Below are 20,258 nucleotides of genomic sequence, written 5' to 3'. Positions count from 1 at the left end.
GAGTCTCTGGTGGGCCCTGAGCACAGAAACAACCTGATCTGACTTATCTGAAAAAAAAAAAAATCACTATCTTCTCTGGTCCTGGATGCCATCAATAATCATACATGAAAACTGTTCCTGGAACAGGGCTCTGCACTCAAATCATTCTTAGACACTGCTCTACCCTCAGTGCTTATTCCCTTTTAAGCTTCACACATTCTTAACATCTGTCACATACTTTATCTTTGAGTCAAAAGGAAACCAAAGTCAAAGACAAAACTCTCTCTCTCTCTCTCTCTCTCTCTCTCTCTCTCTCTCTTTTTTTTATGTTGTCCCCTGTAGCCCCTGTGAACAGTTCTGGTGTAGACAGTGCATTTGGAAGCCAGGTGCTGAATGCTCATATCTAGCAAGTGCGTAGTCAACTGGTGAAAGCCCTGGAAGGCACTGTTTAATACACAAATGAAATGGGCGGGGAGCAAAGAGCAGCCACCATCAGCTTGCAGTCAACGTGGAGGAGTGGAAAAAGTCACAGAGCTTGGACTCAGAAAACCGGGCTTCTAGACTTGGGTCTATCCTTACTAGCTGACTGGCCTTGGGGAATCGAACTAACTGAGCCTCATGACCTCATCCACTCAACGGAGGTGATTCCTGCCTCACCACGTTGAGGAGAGAGACATACCTAAGACCCAAGGGGCAACACACTTTGTAAATGATAAAATGGGCTATATAAGAGTCAGACATCACTATCTTATCAGCCAACTAGTTTCCAAACAAGGTCTTGAGGTCAGAGAACTAGAGTGGCTTGAAGTGGAAATGCAGATAAGAGAGAGTCTGGAGCAGCAGGTGTTGGGTTGCACAGGGCACCAGGCTTCAGGGGAAGAAGTGGAAAAAACAGTGACACCATCATGTGATGAAAAAAAAAAAGCATTCTTCCTATCTATGACATGTTTCATAGCTGATCTTTTCAAATTTTGCAGTAAAAAAACAATCATAAACCCAATTGTTTGAGAGTCATCGTAAAACTCTTCCTTACAGAAGAGGCTTTTGGGGTGAGAAAAAAATCTTGGGGAAAATTCACATGACAGGTTATTCTCTAGCAAAGAGCTTCTGAAGGATTAGAGGTCCTGTGTGAATTCAGTTCGACAATTAAAATAAGTGCACTATCCCATCTCGTTTCTGCTCCCTGTGACACTCTCAATCCCAATGACACCCTCATCAGACTCACCAGCAAATCAGTTCCATTGGAAGCATGATATCCATCCTGACCCCTAGTCATGGGCAACCCAACAAGGCTAGGTGTCATGTCATAGTCTCTTTGACATGTCATATCTTTCAGTCTCTTGCTGGCAGGGTAGCCCGACTCTAGTAACTGAACTCTTTGTTCCTATAATCAAATCCCCACAGTGCTCTAGGCATAACCCTAATAACTAATTTTGTATAAAAGCTATCATATGTTGCATTCTTAGTGTGGTTCGGGCATGTGCTAAGTGCATTACTATTTTTTTATCATCACAATAACCCTATAAAGTAGACACCACTTCATTTTTGTTGGCTTTACAGAAACTAAAGACAGATTAAATAACTTGGTCAAGGCTGTGAGTAAGTAGGTAGTCGGGCCAGGACCTGGGTTGAGCTGTTCACCTCCCAAACCTTAACCAGAATGGTCTGGGTACTCTGCCCCGGTCCCTGAATGCTGGCCATGTGCATGGGTCCTCTCTGAAGCCTGGGGTCGGCCTGGATCAATGCTGACGGCTCTCCCTTGGACAACCTGACTGGCTGGAATAGCCATCACCTACTACCACTCGCTGGACTTCCCTGATGCTGACTGCCACACTCGTGCTGGCCTGTCTCCATGGTAACAGATTCTGTGCACTCTTCTCCTGCTTAGACATCCACCCCAACTCACATGTGGATGAGCAGCCCAGCACCAGCCCAATCCTAGTAGCCACCCCTAGTCCCAAGTCTCCATTCTTCTGGCTGGTGATTTCCAAGGCTGTGTGACCTTGGAGTCTCCTACGGGGAAAGATGAGAGGTGTCGTGAAGTAGAAACTAATAAAAATGCTCACCTTCACCTTATTCCACTTCCTAGATAAATAAAATAAACCTTGATCAGTGACTGAACCAGATTCTAGTAAATTCATTTGTTGTATAAAAACTAAACTAAACACCGATGCAACACCCCGTAACTGGCAACCAAGATGGTAGACTTAAATTGCTAAAGAGTTAAAAAAAAATACGTTTTCTTTCAACGACTAAAGAAAGGAAAATCTTGAGATTAGGTAAGTCTTCAAATGCAATAGCCTCTGAGCAATAGATTTCAGTTTTCAGGCAAAAGAACCAAGCACTGTCTTTGAAAGTAATGGCACCTGGAATCTGGATATAAGAGATCAAAGAGAGGGATCTCTGAGTGATTGGCAGTATGAAAGCCAGACCTCCTCTAGGTTGTCCCTCTGCTTCATCACACACCACCCTCAACCTCAGCTAACACACACACACTTAAAACACCTGGTCTCAGTGTGTTTTTTGGACATTTTGAAGTGATTTATGACTAGTTCCTGAAAGTATTTACTTACGTGTAAATTGAGATAACAGAGTTGCAAAAGGCACTGATGATTTTACTTTAGGGAGAGAATATAATGAAAGAAGAAAAATTCTGAGTTGTGTAGGATAAAGAGGCTCACTTTTCAGGAGAAGGGTTTTTTTGAAACAAAAATTCCCTTAACGGTCCCCCTGGTAACATCCACTATCCTGTTACAAGCTGCTTGGCCAGCCTGAAGTTTTGCTGACATGGGACACCTGGCTTTGAATCCTGCCACCCTCCCCCTGTGTCCATGACCCATTCTCCAGCCTTACTGCCTTAGCTTTGACATTCTCCTTTACCTGACTTTGAACCCTGTCAAACTTACTCCCATTACTCTGAAGGAGACAGTACCATAAAAATCCTTCCCGGCAAACAACAGATTTTGCCCAGTTTTATGCTTTTATCATGTTCTACATGCCCATCATGATTTAAAAACTGGTCTCCTCTCCCTGGCCCTCTGTTTACCACCTACCTGGAACTGAGAAATTAAAAAAAAAAAAAAAAAAAAAAGGAAAACTAAAACAATTAAGACAGTCTTACTAGATCTGGTTGTATTCATTAGACTGATCATTTTCCATACATTCATCTGTTTGGAAAGCAAGGCAGAGAAATACCACAGCAGAATTCAAACGTTGAGTAATCTTAATATCCTCTGGCTGATGTTAATAGTCTGATTTAACCTTGGAACTTGGAAGGAAAAAGCAAGAAAAACTTGCCTTTGTGTTACATGTTACATCAGAAAAATTAATGATAAGTCAATAAGAGTACAGTGGTCTCCCTTTATGTATGGGGGGTATGTCTCAAGCCCCCCAGTAGATGCCTGAAACTGCAGATAGTACTAAATGCGACATATACAGTGCTTTTTCCTATATATATGTACCTGTGATAAAGATTAATTTATAAATCAGGCACAGTAAGATATTAACGATGATGAGAGAACAATTAAAACAAAATACTGTCAGGGAAGTATGTGAATGTGGTCTCTGTCTCACCACAACTATCTTTTCGTACCGTACTCACTCTTTTTGTGACGATGAGAGATGATAAAATGCCTGTGTGATGAGGTAAGTGAGATGAATGACACAGGCCTTGTGACACGGCATTAGGCTACTACTGACTTTCGAATGATTCTTCAGAAAGAAGACCATCTACTTCCAGACCACAGTTGACCGTGGCTAATTCAAACCTCGGATAGCGAATTCCACAGATAATGGTGCAATACTGTACCTCAAGACTTGTCTTCCTAAGAACACTTGATAAGGCAACTCTTGCTAATATCCACCAGATTCTGCATGACTCCAACCTCTCTGCCTTGGACTAACAGTGTAGGTCATACTAATTTTTATTAGTGATGACATTTACCCGGCATTCAAAGCCCAACCATAACTTCTGTATGACCAGATCAAATGCCAATGCTTCCTTCGTGGAGAGTCTTGGGTGATTTCTAGTCATCTTTAACCCAGAAGCTGAAAGTTATACATAGATATTGCACTTTTTTTCCCTTTGGGCTTAGTTTGGAAAGTTTTATTAGTCAACAGACATAGAAAAAGGTTCCAGTTCTTCTTAATAGTCGCATTTAAATGCATATATGAACATTTCATTGTAGGTAGTAGGGCTGGAAGTTCACAGAGAAGTTACCTATTAGATATATGGTCTGTTTCTAGGCCCAACTTAATGCTGAAATGTATTTTAAAAACCCCTAAAATTCAGTGTGAGCTACTTATGCACAAGGGCCATGGATTGGCCTCCATACAATTATTTAAGATGTTATAAAGAGTGTTTTCCATCTTTCTTATGCTTGGAAATAGTTGGATTTTATGACTGCTGAGTCAGAGCCAAAAAATATAATTTTATGCCATAAAATACAGTCTTTTCCTTTGCCTGTGGAAATTTATATGTACATATTTATGTGCTTATATAGATAAAAATCTTCATAAACAGAGTGGCCCATTTCAGATGAACTCTACTTAAAGCATGTCGTTCCCAACTCTGATAATATTATGCTACGCTTTTAAAAATTCAGTACCTCCTCATAACTTACCAAATTAAAAACAAATACCCAAACTGACATTCAAGTCTCTCCACAATTTTTAAAAATCTTTCCTGGTTTTTCTCCTAATTCTTTACCACACAGATTCTTACTTAACCTATTCAAACAAAGCCAGATTAAATGGCCACTATGTCCAAACCTCCGATTCTCTCTCAAATTCCATCAGCATTTCTATTTGTCAAAATCCCAATCGTCCTTAAATTCTATCCTAAATACTACTTTCTTGTGTCATTCCCCATCTCCTCCTACAAATATAATTGCTCTACCACATGGACTTCCATAGTTCATTAGAGCTCTCTTATAGTATTTGCCAGAATTGTGTTTAATTAAGTCAAAATGGTCTTGAAAAAAACCCACAAAAAAACATTTAGAGCAGATTGCACAGGCATATGATATCTACTAGTCTATACCCCAAAATGCAATGTGATAGTCTAAAAGACAAGGATATTATACCCAGCAGGCAGATTTGGGACAATAGCAAATGCACAAGAGCTGAGCATCAGCTTGATTTTCCCACCCAGGTGTCCAAAAATGAATGTGTATGAACTAGTGGAGAAAATATTCCAAGAGGGGCACCTGGGTGGTTCAGTCAGTTAAGCATCTGCCTTTGCTCAGGTCATGATCCCAGGGTCCTGGGATCAAGTCCCAAGTCGGGGCTCCCTGCTCAGAAGGAAGTCTGCTTCTCTGTCTCCCTCTCCCCTTCCACCTGCTTATGCTCTCTCATTTTATCTCAAATAAATACTATCTTTTAAAAAAAGAAAAGGTTCCAAGAGAACTTCATGGCATAGAATAGGAATTTCCTTTCATTTAGATGCCATACAAGGCTACTTCATATGGTATTGAGCAAAAATGCAAAGGAAATTGGCTACAAACTCTACGCTCTGTTCCATATACTCCTTTTCAACACCTACAGGTGCAGATCCAGAGACCATCTTAAGCCCAGGCAAGAAGTACAAGGCCAAGGTCTTTTTTCTTTTCCTCACAGTCAAATGCATTCAGATATGTTTGCTTGCTTATATTCCGGACTGAACTAGATGAAACACCCAGTAGTTCTGGATATATCATCAAAGGAGCCTGGGAACAGCAAACATGCTCAATTTTTAACGGTGGTAGAATGGGATACTCTCGCCAGGTGCCATATCAAAACATGCTTAACGTAGTTTCTTAAACTACACATTTCCCCATATCACCAGACACACCCCTGAGGGTTACAGGAGGTTGCTTTCATCCACCTGCCCTCATAGCAGAGGGAATCAAGTGCTTTAGATGAAGGAGTCCAAAGTCATCCAATGTTCAAGAAAAAGCTGGGGGACAGAGACAGGTGAGGTTAGCAAAGTTAAAAACATCAGTGGAAGAAAGGGTCAAAAAAATCCCAAAGGCCAGTGGTTGAATGGCCATAGTTCATGAATACCTCTGATGTTAGTAAACTCTGAGAAGTTTTCATTTCTGGCTTCTAGAACTCATCATAAAGGGTCTGTAAGTTGAGAAACATGAACTGTGACCTTTTTAAGGGGTAAGTCATTCCTGTTTAATTAGTTTCTAATTGCAAGCCACTTGATCTAGCCTACTTTGTTGCTCACTAGAAAGCTTTCTTTCCAAAACCACACCCTGAAGTTCAGAGGAGGTGCAGGCTCCTCTTCATCAGCTTGGCCACAGATGACAACCACATGGCACCTAGGCTGCCAATACCACCCAGTTTTGGCATTTGTGGCAGACATCATGGCACCCTTTCACACGCAAACCAAACATGGCCTGACTTGCTCTCGATGTAGCACTCTGAAAAGCAATTATCAGTTGATCAGAGTGAGATAAAACCACTATACCACACTTGTGGTATGGAAACCACCTAAACTTGTCAATTTGGCCTTCCAAAATGTGATTGCTTTTCACCACGTTGCCCTCCTGATCTCACAGAACTTCACCTTGCTCATAATCACAACAAACATCTGCCCGTTTGCCTCTTTCTTCATCTCATCCTCCAAACCTAGCTTATTGCTGATCATGGGAATCACTGCCTTTGATTTTTGCTGTGATTTCTCAGTTTTCAAGCCATTGCATGCAGCTGATCTTGAATTTTTCCCAAGTGACTCCTAGCTTTCATCTCATCCCTATTAGAGTCAGCCCTGCTTCCATTCATGTCTTTTTTTTTTTAAACCACTGAGGGTTAGAGGTCAAATGTCCAACTTGCTTGAGAAAAGTCCTAAGTTTCCTTTATTGTTTGCTCCAAGTATGCAGCCATACATAAAAGTATTCTAGGGTTAGGTCATCTTTAAGAGGTAGGATAGAACTCAGTCACTTGGGACCAGGAACCCAAGATGGCACAAAGTCTGACAAAGATAAAGGCTTACTGAAAGTGCCCTGGGCTGCCTACTTCCAACCCCTCCAACATACACCTTGAGAGTTATTGAGCCTTTATGAGCTCAGGAGCCTGCCACACCCCCTCACACATGGGATATAACCACAATGCTTTACCACTCCAGCCTTCTTAGCACCTGGCTCTCCAAAACAAAAGGTCAAGGCTTTGATACACTACTGTTAAAAGGTCACCGAGTCCTGGTGAAGACTATAAAATAGGATGGACTGTCCAGCTGAAGTTAACAAATGGGCCATTCTGACAAGGATTCACACGATTTCAAAATGTATGTGCAGATTAGTCCATGGCATTCAAACTATTGGAAATAGGAATGAGCCACAGAAGAAAGAACACATCTTGAAAAGCTTCACAAGATTCCATCAACTTACTTTTTCAGGCCAAAATCTTCTCGCAAGATGACTTCTCAGGATTGGAATTATTTATGCACCTCCTTTGGACCACAGATTTCCCTGAACAAGCTCCCAAATTTTCAGATACTGGCTCTCAGAAAGCACACATGTCACCAGTATCTCCCCAAAAGTGTGGTAGTTTGGGAGGGCTCTGAAAATCAATGTGGAAAATTAAAGATGGCCACAAATTATTTGTTCTTTCTCTTACTGAAAAGATAGTAGATCCACCCATTAAACTTGAGCTGTTAGAATTCATCAAAAATGACATTCTGGGACTTTGAAAGCTCAATCATAAGAAACTATGCAGCCACTATCTGGATCTCTTGGAACATTCTCTGTCAAGAAATTCCCTCTTAGAATGGAGCCGCTATACTGTGAGATGCCAGGGCACAAGAAGAAGCCACATACAGATGCTCAGGTTGGCAGCCCCACCTGAGCTCCCAGACAATAGCCAGCGTCAACTGCCAGCATCAACTGCCAGCCACATGAGTGACCCTTTGGAGTCTAGCTATGTCAGGTAACCACAGCCCTAGCCAACATCTGACTGAGACTTTGGAAGAGACCCCAAGCACCAACTCAACAGCCAAGCTCTTTCCAAATTCCAGATCCACAAAACTATGACCAAAATAAAGTGATGGTTTTAAGTCACCATATATAGCCATATATAACTAGAGTCAAATTTGTTTCCAGAAGTGATATTCTGTCTAAAAAATCGAAGATGTGTTGCACTGGCTTTGGGACCAAGTAGCAAACGTTGGCTGTTAGGGCCTCCAGAAGATGGATAGTGAAAGCTGGAAGGGCCTTGTGAAACCAGGACATACGAGAATGTGTGGGAGGCTGCAGATAAAGGTACCTGAATTAAATATGGGCAGAGCAGTCATCAAACTCTTGCTTATAATGATGTAGAAAACAAGGGGAAAAAAAACAGAGTACCTAATGATCTTGAGGATTATGAATAAGATTTCCGGGGAGATTGTTGAAAAGTGCTATCTGGCTTCTTCTAGCCACCTCTAATAAAATTCAAGAAGACAAAAATGGATTAAAGAAAACACTGTTGATTTTTTCAGTGGAGTTTAGATCTAGGATTTCCTGGGTTTCAAAAGGAACAGTTTCTCATTTCTAGTCTCTCAGAAAAGGACTCTCTAACCAGAAACGCTTAATCGTGTCTCTGTGTTAAGAACTCAGAGCAATTGGAGCTCTGAAATTTTCAGCTCTAAAGAGGGCTTTCTAAGGTTCCAAAAGCAAGTTTCATAAACTTTCCCTGTTAAACAACAGAACTTCTAAGCACCTGAGGTGTTTTTCGCCTCATACATGACTCAAGACCAAGAAGGATGTGTCTTGGAGGGTACGTAGGTGAGACTTTCGACTAACAGAGTAAATGTCAATAAGTCACGGAAAACCCATATGTTTTTAGAAAATTGTATCAGTAGAAGGGTTAAGACAAACAACACAAAATGAAAAGAGAGCTTTAAACTCCCAACCCTCTACCAGTTGCCAATGTGGGCCTTTTTTTTTTTTTTCCACAGAAGGCTGATTCAAAGGTGGAACCAAGATAGCAAAGGGTAGAGATCATACCCTCAAAAGATCATTCTCACACAGCGAGACTGGATGTGACCTGCTGGATTTCAGAACTGCTATGGATCAGTAACTTGCATGTACCTCCTAGTTCTCCTTCCCTGCTTTGAATGTGAGTGTGCACAGCCATTCTCTCAACCCTGCACATCACTATCTATTGAGCAGTGAACATGGGTGGGGCGGTAACTGATCTCTTTAGTTCACAGGCCTTCAGATTAAGAAAAACCATTTTCAAGGAACTGCCCTCTGGGAAACCCCATCCATGTGTGGATCTAATTTCAATGACAAAATCCTGACCTTTACACAAATGCTACAGTGGGAAAAGTCTTTGGGGGCCTTGGGACGGAATGAGAGTATTTTTCATTTGGGAAGAATATAATTAGTTTGTTACTAGAGGGCAAACTGTGGTTGATTAAAGATGTCTGAAATTCCTTTGCTACTCCTCCCTTTCAGAATTTGGACTAAGAGAGTGGCAGCTCTAACAATATTTAAAGATAAGGCTCACCACGCCGATCAGAAATCTTTCCTTACACAGCACCCCGAAAAGAAAAATTGTTAAAATTTCAAGCTTCCTGCAAGTTTGATGTATGAAACTGTAAATAAGTGCTAAGTAGGAGAAAACAACTGGGAATAATGGAGAAGAAAATAATCAATGTGCCCCTGACCTGGATGCAGAGGCAGTACTAGCCTGTCAGCCAGAAAGATCTTATACTCTTGCTACGCAGCAATTTGGGCAAGGCTGAAAGCAATTAGTTCTCCCAGACCGAGGTGTCTAATTACGGCTATCTCTTACTTAGCAGGGTGAAAAACTTTAGCCTTACTGCAACAATGTGAGGTGTTTTTCATTTCACAAGATAAGTCATGGGTTTATTGGCATTACTGATGGCTTGGAATTCACCCTGAATATAGCTTACTGGGACCCAATTTCAACTTATCTACAACTTTTCAAGAACATTTTCAAGGTTGGGATACACTGTCACTTGTGCATGGCGACCTAAAATGTTGGTTAGCTAACTGTATCTTCTCTTCTCTGGAGAGATGTGATGCAGGTGGGGAAGTGTGGAAATGAGCAGTCACTCCACCCTGCTGAGTGAGAGGGGCCTCATGATGTATCACTGTGAGCCTTCCCTCAGCTTCTAGGAAAAACGTGGCCAGGCCATACCTGTGGAGGTCTCCCTTGACAGAAGGAAGTCTAGAGTGCACCATTTTTAAGTGTTCTAAACCTTTCTATCTTCTCTACTAGACTGAATAACTTGAGGGAAATATATTTCTCTTTCTTCTTTGGGCCTCCAGAGTATAGCACAGTGCATGCCATGTGGCTGGTATTTGATAAAAGTCAATTGAAATGAAAACAGTCTCATCCTAGTGTGTTCCAAACTAGCTCCTCCCCATCTGCCCACACTCACCTGCTTTGGGCATGATAGGTAGTCAAAGTCTGTAAACTCTGACCTATGGGGCCCCACAGAATCTGTGAACCCTCTACCCCAGAACTTCTCTGATGCACCTCATCCTCTTAATCACAATGTGCCAGAGGCACTGTCCTTGTGCAAACATGCCAGGCCTGATCCTCCCACAGCGCCTCTATCATTGCTATTCCCTCTGCCTGAAATGCTCTTCCCTCAGAAACCCGTAAGGTTGGCTTTCCCATTTCCTTCACATCTGCACTCAAAACTCACTTTCTCATAGATGCCTTCCTTGTCCACCGGATCTAAATTTCACCCCCAAAATATTTTATATCCCCTTCCCTTTTTTTTCTTCATAGCACTTACAATGATCTTATATCCTATATATTTACCTACTCATATTGTTTACCAACTGTCTCTGTACTAAATATAAGCTCCACGAACTCACAAACTTTTGTCTGTTTCATTCACTCCCCAGCACCTGGAATGGTATCTAATATGTGACAGCTTTTTGATATATATTTAATGAATAAGTGAATGAATGAACAAATTGGTAGCAGGCTAATTTCCAATCCATGGGGGTATTTCTCAATGGTACTTTTTGGTATAAGTGGAAACAGGAAGAAAGATTGAATGAAAGATTTATTAATAGAGGTCCCCCCCCCCAAGATTCTGATCTCACACTCTACCTGTTAAAGCATCTGCATTCTTGGGCTGCCCCGGTGGCTCAGTCGGTTGAGCATCTGACTCTTGATTTTTGGCTTAGCTCATGATCTCAGGGTCATGAGATCAAGCCCCAGAGCTTAAGATCTTAGACCCCCCATAGCTTAAGATTCTCTCTCTCTCTCTCTCTCTCTCTTTCAAAAAAAGGCTGCATTCTATGTAGGTGTTATAGATAAAATATATTGGGATAGGTACTTTTCCATTTTCTGGATACAAATATCTTAATTATCTTGAGAAGAATGTACATATAAAGCTATTACCACAGATAGCAGTGATTGCTGGCAGATCCTAACTCTGGTTGTCATCTCATTGGCAAGTTCCCAATTAGAGTATAATCATGATTTGCTTGCTGTGTTTAAAGAAATGAGTTAACTCATGCAATATCTATTGGACCTGCTGACAATATTTATCAAAAAGCTGAAGGTTAGGGCACCTGGGTGGCTCAGTCGGTTAAGCGGCTGCCTTTGGTGCAGGTCATGATCCCACTGTCCTGGGATCAAGACCCACATCGGGCTCCCTGCTCAGTAAGGAGTCTGCTTCTCCCTCTCCCTAGGCCTCTGCCCCTCTGTCCACTTATGCTCTGTCTCTCTCAAATAAGTAAAATCTTTTTTTTTAAAAAAAGCTGAATGTTCTGACCCTAATGATGCTTACTTAAAATACAGCATTCTATGACATAGGATAATCATCAGGTATTACAAACCTATGGGGAAAGAAGTTCTCAATAACTCCTTAGAATCTAACACCTACACACTTAGAATATTCTTAAGGTCTAACTTAAATATTTTCTGTTATAATTTTGACATCATTAATAAAAGACAGAAAATAAAAGGAGTCAGTCATATTATGGAGAATGTGAAAACCCTGCAGAGACAATGCAGGATAGTTATGGTTCTACATTTCTCCCCACATCCTTGCTCCCTGCCCCCCTCCTTGAACCATTCTTCCACTGCTGTTTCTGCCGAGTCTCTCTCTCCCTCCATCAGCCCACTGGGTCGATGGTAAATATGGAATTGGCAAGCAAGTCTAGTGCTGGATGGTTGTGGATAAATTAGAAAATTTGGATGCTTCCAAATGGGGTATGCAGTAACTGAATCATCCTGGGAAAGTCAATCGACTCCATTAAGCCTCCATTTTCCTACCTGTAAAATTAGGACTTATAGAATGTTTAACTCATACGGCTTCCTTTTTTTCTTTTCTTTTAGAGAGGGAATGGAGGGAGAGGTAGAGGGAGAGAGAATCCCAAGCAGGCTTTATACCTGATGCAGTACCTGACACAGGGCCTGACGTGGGGCTCCATCTCATGACCCTGAGATCAAGACCTGAGCTGAAATCAAGAGTTGGTCACTTAACCAACTGAACCACCCAGGCACCCTACTCATAGGGCCTTTAAAGTGCTTTAAGTACCATACTGACAATCCTTATTAATATATATAACAGCATTGAGAGAGAAATAAATCATAGCAGTTAAAAATACTGGCTTTTGGGGAGCCCTGGTGGCAAAGCGGTTTAGCGCCGCCTGCAGCCCAGGTTGTGATCCTGGAGACCTGGGATCGAGTCCCACGTCAGGTTCTCTGAGTGGAGCCTGCTTCTCCTTCTGCCTGTGTCTCTCATGAATAAATAAATAAAATCTTCAAAAAAAAATCTTATATTTAAAAAAAAATACTGGCTTTGCAGTTTATCATAACTGGGTTCAAATCCAGATTCTGGTATTAAACAGCTTTGGAACTTTAGAAAGATGCATTACCTCTCCTAGCCTCAATTTACCTATATATAAAATGGAGATAATACTTTGTGAAATTTTGTGGTAATTAAATGAAATTAAGTATTTTGAAACTTAAGCAAAATTAGGGGTGCCTACATGGTTCAGTTGGTTAAGCTTCTGACTTCAGCACAAGTCATGATCCCAGAGTACTGGGATGGAGCCCCACATTGGTTTCCCTGCTTAGTGGAGAGTCTGCATCTATCCCTCTCCCTCTGCCCCTCTTCTCACTTATGCTCTGGCTCTCTATCTCAAATAAATTCTTTTTAAAAATTAAGCAAAATTAATGAATTAAGTGAAATTAAAGTTCTTGTAAAATAGTAAACACTCCATAAGCAGTTGATATCATTATAATTGTTAATAAACCCATTTCCAAGTCAAGCCAGGTAAATTCCATTTGGCTTTCTCTTCACCAAACTGAACTGTCTTGACGCCCTTACCCTTCACTAAATGACACCCATATCTTCAACTTCTCTGGAATATTTTTTGATACTTGTAGTACTTTCAGAGAGCATGTATGGAAAGCAGTCTCTAAAATAATTCACTTTCAAAGGTCAAGCAGATGATGTATAGTTAATACTTCACTAAAAAGTTCAAAACTTTTTACATTTCACCAAAAGTTGCATGGACCTTGCTTTCACAAATTTTTGTCTCTGCAAAGCCCACATCTTAAGAATCTTCCTAACAATAGGTAGACATTATTTAGCACTGACTGTGTGCCAGGCCCTATTCAAAGCATCTTACTTATATTAATAGCTTTAATTCTCCCAATACCCCTGTTTAGTAACTGAATTACAAGCTCATCTTAATGTGGGAAAACTGAGAGACAAAGAATTAAGGATAGCTGGAGGACCAAGGTTATACTATTAGGAAGTAGCTAAGGGAGGAAATGAACCCAAGCAGTCTGATTCTGGATTTTGGGCTCTTACCTACTCTACTAAACTTCTTAATGTGAACACCAACAGTTCTAAGACCTTAATCGGCTTGGCCAACTTTGTGACCTGAAATTACTGGAGAGTTCCCAACTCTACACTTTGCACTGTGTAGACCTGGCCTTAGAGTCCGTAGCTGTATTTGGTCACGTTTACCATAGCCAGTCATTAAAATTGTTAAGATTGGACCCTCGGTCACATGATATTCTATTCTGATTCTCATCATTAACATCTACAGGAAAACCTTGGATTTCTTCAAGCCAACCACTGTCCCCTCTGCTCACATTAGATAAGGGTCCTACAACCTTACAAAGAAATCAAATGAAACACACAAAAATGCATAGGAAGGGAAAAAATACACACTTTGGTTCCAGTTATATGGCGATTTCATGTGGGGGTAAGATAGCATAGGGCCTTAAGAAATACAGTTGATGTTTGAACAACATGGGGGTGAGGGACACCAACCCCCAAATGTCAAAAATCTACATATAACCTTTGACTCCCCATAAACCTAACTACTCATTGCCTACTACTGACCAGAAGTCTTACTGATAATACAATTTACACATACTTTGTACAGTATATGTATTATACACTGTATTCCCACAATAAAGTACGCTAGAGAAAAGAAAATGTTAAGAAAATCATAAGAGAAAATACATTTACAAAACTGTATCAGGTTTATCTTTGAAAAATGAACCTACACAGTTCAAACCTGTGTTGTTCAAGGGTCAACTGTATAGACTCTTTTTTTTTAATTTTTATTTATTTATGATAGTCACACAGAGAGAGAGAGAGAGAGGCAGAGACATAGGCAGAGGGAGAAGCAGGCTCCATGCACCGGGAGCCCGACGTGGGATTCGATCCCGGGTCTCCAGGATCGCGCCCTGGGCCAAAGGCAGGCGCTAAACTGCTGCGCCACCCAGGGATCCCTGTATAGATTCTTAATAAAACAATAAGAGATGATTTATCCAATTTCAGGACTAGAGTATGAAAAATTCTCGTTCCAGTCTGTGTTACTTAAAGTGAAACTGCACCACACACCAGCATGCACCAACAGTTCAAACCTTCAAGCCTTGTACGAGACAATTTTAGGGGGCTCACATCCCAAACACGATCCAGGGCATTTATAGAGTTGGCTTCATTTCATTCTTGATAGAGGCTGTTTGTGTGGCTCATAGTAAATTCGACAGATTCAAAATATTGTTTTATCACTCTGACTCCAAGAAATGGTGGTAGCCCTCCTGCATGAATCCCTTCAGATCCATGCTGTGAAAATGACCCAGCAGTGGACCATGTAAATGTCTGAATCTCTCTCCGGATCTGCCCTAATGACTGAATGCTAACCTCCAATATAAAATAAAAAGAAAGAGAATGAAAAAAATACATAGGCCTGGTGCACTTCTTTTGTATCGGCCAACCCTCTTCCAGTAGATTCACTTTAATTTCATTTTGTCCCACAACATAAAGACATAGTTCATTTTCCAAGTATGATCTCTGTGCTTTTCTTGTAGCTTGGCTGGCTTTGATTTGCTTAGGAGGCAATGTCCCTTGAGTAAACATTATATGGTTTTAAAAATAACAGAAGCATTATTTGAAACAAAGGTTGCATTGGAAAGTGAATGTAAACTTAAGGCTTAATTACATGTTGTGTCGTAATGTAACTTCTGGCCAGGGATTGAAAACACTCTACAACGGAGGGCCAACTTGCCTTTTCAGTGTTTTCTTGCCCTTATTAGTGATGTGGGAGGCACTGTGTGGGCTTGGGGGGAGGGGTCAGTGAGATCATTTGTTCACCAACATTTACTGGGAAAGTATTATGTATAAATTATAGTAATAGGTACTGGGGACCCAAAAATGAATATTATTAATAATGTAAATGCTGCTCCATTCCTTTGAAAAGTTCAATTCAATAAAAAGAAACACACACAAAAGTAATTACAATACAGTATATGTGAAGTATTAGAAGTACACTTAATATACAGTGAAATGACTCCTCCTCGATATCCCCAGGGTACCTTATGTTCAAATTCTGCCCAAACTAGTGTTCTTGTGGTGTTCTTTATCCCCATGACTGGCTTTATCATTCACCCAGGAACACAGGGACCAGCCTTCATTACCACTTTTTCCTCATCCGCCATACCTAATCCTAAATATGAATTTTGTCATCCCTATTATCACACTCCTAATTCAATAGATCTGTGTCTCTTACTTGAACTAACAAGTCTAGCATTACCTACTCAGCTCACTCTTAAACTCATTCTTCACCCAGTAGCCAGGATGAATTCTTTAAAAAAAAAAACAAAAAACAATAATCCTGATCATGATCTTCTCTTTCTCATTTTGAATGGGTTTCCACTCCTTTTAGAATAAAGAGACTCCTCCTTAACACAGCTTATGAGGTTCTTCAGTATCTAGCCCCTAGTTACTCCTCTGGCTTCATTCTATACCTCATTCCCACTGAACCTGGTCTTTAGTCAATCCCTTCATATATTCTGATGGGGGTCAGGACACGCTACCCCCAAAATATGGTATCTTGGCATGTTGAATATTTTAAGCCGAAGGATCTGAGCAAGCAGAAGCAGCAGGAAGGTCAGGGAGACGCCCATGTTTCTCCCCTGAAGCAGATCATAGAACTCTCATGTGAGAGGTGCCCTCTCTCCATGCATGGGAAGGGAACACTCTTGCCTCAAAGATGGAGGGACCCTAGGAAGAATCTAAATGAGCAGGTGTTGTTTTTTTCTCCCCTAGCTTACTATACTTAGCTCATCCTCTTAGCCTTGTCATATCTTTCCATAGCTTTCCACTCAAATCTAGCACAAAAACATTCACGTTTAGCCATTTCTTTGGGTCTTCATTTCTTTGGGAAGGTTCCCATGTCACAGGAAACTTCCATTAAATAAATGTGTGCAATTTCCTCCTGTTCATCTGTCTTTGTCAGTTTAATTTTCAGACCCACTCAGGAATTCCAAGAGTATCAAGAGGAAACCTTTTCCTCTCCTAGAATCCCAAATTCCTTCCTTTTTTTTTTAAATTTTTACTTATTTATGATAGTCAGAGAGAGAGAGAGAGAGACAGAGACACAGGCAGAGGGAGAAGCAGGCTCCATGCACCGGGAGCCTGACGTGGGATTCAATCCCTGGTCTCCAGGATCGCGCCCTGGGCCAAAGGCAGGCGCTAAACCGCTGCGCCACCCAGGGATCCCAAATTCCTTCCTAACATAAAGGTTTCATGCACGCTGTTACCTCTGCCTACAATTCATTTCTCTCACCTGGTGAATTTGTCATTCCATTTCCACCTAAGCACACTTCCTCAGTGAAAATCTCTCTTGTACTCCCTTACCAAGTCAGATTCTCCTACTATGGGCTAATAATTGTGTCCTTTTTTGCTTTTCATAGTTATTTATCACAGTTGTAATTTTATGTGTGTTTGCTGCCATTAGACTATAAACCCCACAAGGGCAGGGACCGTATCTCTTTCTCCCCATCACATCCAATGCTCAGCACAATGCCTAAAAGGGACAGATAGTCCATAAAATCCATAGAATAAATTAAAATACAAAGAAAGTGATGAACTTTGCCTAGAGAAAGTTGGGATGTGCCACAGACAAGGTGTCAGCTGTGTCGGGTGTTAAAAAAGTATATAATGATTCATTAGGCAGAAGGAACACACGAACGGAGACACAAAGAAACGAAACAGTCTGACATAGCTCAGTATAACTGAAGCAGTGGGTGTGATCTGTTTGAGGAGGGGAACAGTAAAGTGTCAGAAATGAGGCTGGAGAGACTCAGGGACTAAACCACAGAGGGCCTTTTGTGCTCTGCAAAGCAATTTGGACTTTTGCCATGGGAAATCACTGAAGGGTTGTAAAAAGGGTGTAAAATGATCATCAGATTTGCATTTTAGAAAAATCACTCTCATGGTAGTGTGAAGGATGTCCTTGATAGGTTGATATTGGAGACAGGGTGACCAGGTAGGAGGCCATCCTAGGAGTCTATGTGAGAGATGATAAAGCCACAAACCAAGACAGTACTAGGGGATTAAGTCGAACAGGCAGCTTCAAAAGATATTTAAGAGATGAAAATGACTGATAATGGAGGAATAAGGTAAAAGAAAAAGTCAAAGTATACACTACTCTGGTCTCTGGGCATCTGGGAGGTTGTATGGCCATTCACCATGTTAGGGAGCAGAAGATGAGAACTCAGCTTGGCTAGATAGGTGAGTGTGTTTCTAAACCCAATGAGGCTTAATATTTGAGGGCCTTCATGCCAGAATGATGGCTGTCTTCCAACGTCCTTCTCGTCTTTCATCTAATATGGTTTCAGTTAAGCACATAACCACCTACTACTGACCACACTGTTTAGCCTCCGTATGTTCACATGACTTAATTTTTGACCGTAGAACAGGAGCCCAAATATACAACCTCTGTGTCATCTGCTTAAAAGGAAATTGCTTGTCCTGGATTTTTTCAAGATAACCAGGAGTCCAGTTAGCAGGAAAACACCACGGGAAGACACAATGGGTCAATGAAGGAGATAGGCCAGACCAAGCATTTCATCAAAAACACTTATTCTGGGGGATATCTTTTTTTTTTTAACTTATTTAATACATTGTGTAATGGAGTCTTAAGTGTGTATTATTTATGCACACTTTCAAGTAGAGAAATCCAGTAGGCAACTGCCTACCTCAGTCTGGACCCCCAAAAAGAACTGTGGACAAACAATGGAGAACTCATATCTATTAGCATACAGATAGTAGTTAAAGCCATGGGAATAGGATTAAAAAAAAAAGAAGAAGAAGCACTCTGAAGACAGACCTGGATTTGTATCCTGGCCTCACTTATTATTATTTATGGGATTTTGAATAAGTTACATCTATGTGCCTATATTATATAAACCTGTAACAGTGTCTGTATTAAGATAACTAGCTGCTATAAAGTTAGATCTCCACATCTCAGTAGCTTAACACCAAGAAATTTATTTCTTATTTATGTGAAGTCCAATTGCATACAAAGAGGACCCAGGCTCCTCCATCCAGTAACTCCTTCTCCCCTAGGATCTTGAAATCCTTTGTTTACAGGTTTCCAAACCACATCGGCCAGAAGGTTACTGCATACTTCACTGTTGAAAACAAACATTTGGCCCAAACTAAATGCAAAGGGATGTGGGCAATGTACTACCCCCTAGGCAGTAACTTCCTGGCAGAAACACTACATGTTGGAAATGGTACACAAATCTTGATGAACAATGGCCTCATCTTCACTATATTGAAGACGTAAAGCAGAAACAAATGGATAATACACCTAAAAGTGCATCATATATAAAGGACTCTCAATACTGTTAGAGCTACCCTCTTCCCCATATCTTCCCCCCCTCCCTCCATCCTAAATACACCTCTGTGTCCCAAATAGGCCTTATATTTTCCAATTTTCATGCCTTTATTCACATTCTTGTCTTTACATAAAAAACCCTAAGCATATCTTTTTTCTCTTTTACAAAAATTCTACTTCTATCCATTTTTAAAGACCAATCTCAAAGCAATCTCCAGAAATCTGCTTTCTGTAATTCTTCATGGTCATTAAATTCCTTTGAACCACCATCATCATACTTATGAATTTTTCATTTAACATTTATCAGACATTTGTTTGCTATTATAACAACGTCTGTACTCACCCTTCCTCACTACCTCCAAGCTTATGACAAGCTCCCTGAAGCCAACAACTGCGTGTAATTCCTCTCCACAGTGATTAAGAAGTAAACTGAATTTAGACCTTGAACTTAAGAGGCCAACACGTAGAGATCTGGGGTCTCCTCAAAGAGTGAAAAACTGAACATTTATTCAGGCAACTCTAGAAAGAGGGAAAGACACACTTTGTTTCAAGGGTTTATATAGTCAAGTGATAACTATGTGAATTACTGGGATACTGCTACATTTCTTTATTTCACTTTTGTATATCCATCAGGAAGCCTGTGTGCTAAAACGTCTTTATGAATAAAGCACGTACTTAACGAACAATAAAGCAACAGATCTTTAAATATTATCATAGCTAAGAAAAACAAACAATTCTGAAGAGGCTTCTTTAAGAACTCTCCACAAGCATGAGTCAAGGTGATGATGTGGCCATTCTCTGGGTAATCTGATAAATGTCAACAACCAAACTATTGAAATCCGTCCCTCAGGTGAACACACCTCTCTGAGTTATATGAGAAGTTGCCAAGTCATCTTGTTCTGTTTGGATCTAGCTACTGCCTCAGAGAAAGAAGAAAAAAGAAAACTGAAGTGATTGGACGTTAGGTGATCTACTGAAATTGCCTATAGTTCCCATTTCCCAACAACCATCCTGGTAAAAGTAGACAATGCATAGGCAGGTAGGCAGGTCTTTCTCGGCAAATAATCTGATCACAGGCACCTAATCAAAGGCTGGGTGTTCCTTAAACAACACGCAGTTTTCCATGTAAGGAGACTGGCGTGTGATTCCCCACTAGCACTACTC

General features: G+C 40.8%; 1 protein-coding gene across 1 annotated transcript in view; it reads right to left on the bottom strand.

Moving 5' to 3' along the window:
- Positions 1-20,258, bottom strand: part of ESRRG (estrogen related receptor gamma) — a 617,883-nt gene that overhangs the window by 586,422 nt on the left and 11,203 nt on the right. The window lies entirely within an intron of this gene.

Source organism: Nyctereutes procyonoides, unplaced genomic scaffold (assembly GCF_905146905.1).
Source record: "Nyctereutes procyonoides isolate TBG_1078 unplaced genomic scaffold, NYPRO_anot_genome, whole genome shotgun sequence".
Classification (NCBI taxonomy): domain Eukaryota; kingdom Metazoa; phylum Chordata; class Mammalia; order Carnivora; family Canidae; genus Nyctereutes; species Nyctereutes procyonoides.
Note: the sequence above shows the minus strand (reverse complement) of the source record. Positions and strands in the feature narration are given on the sequence as shown.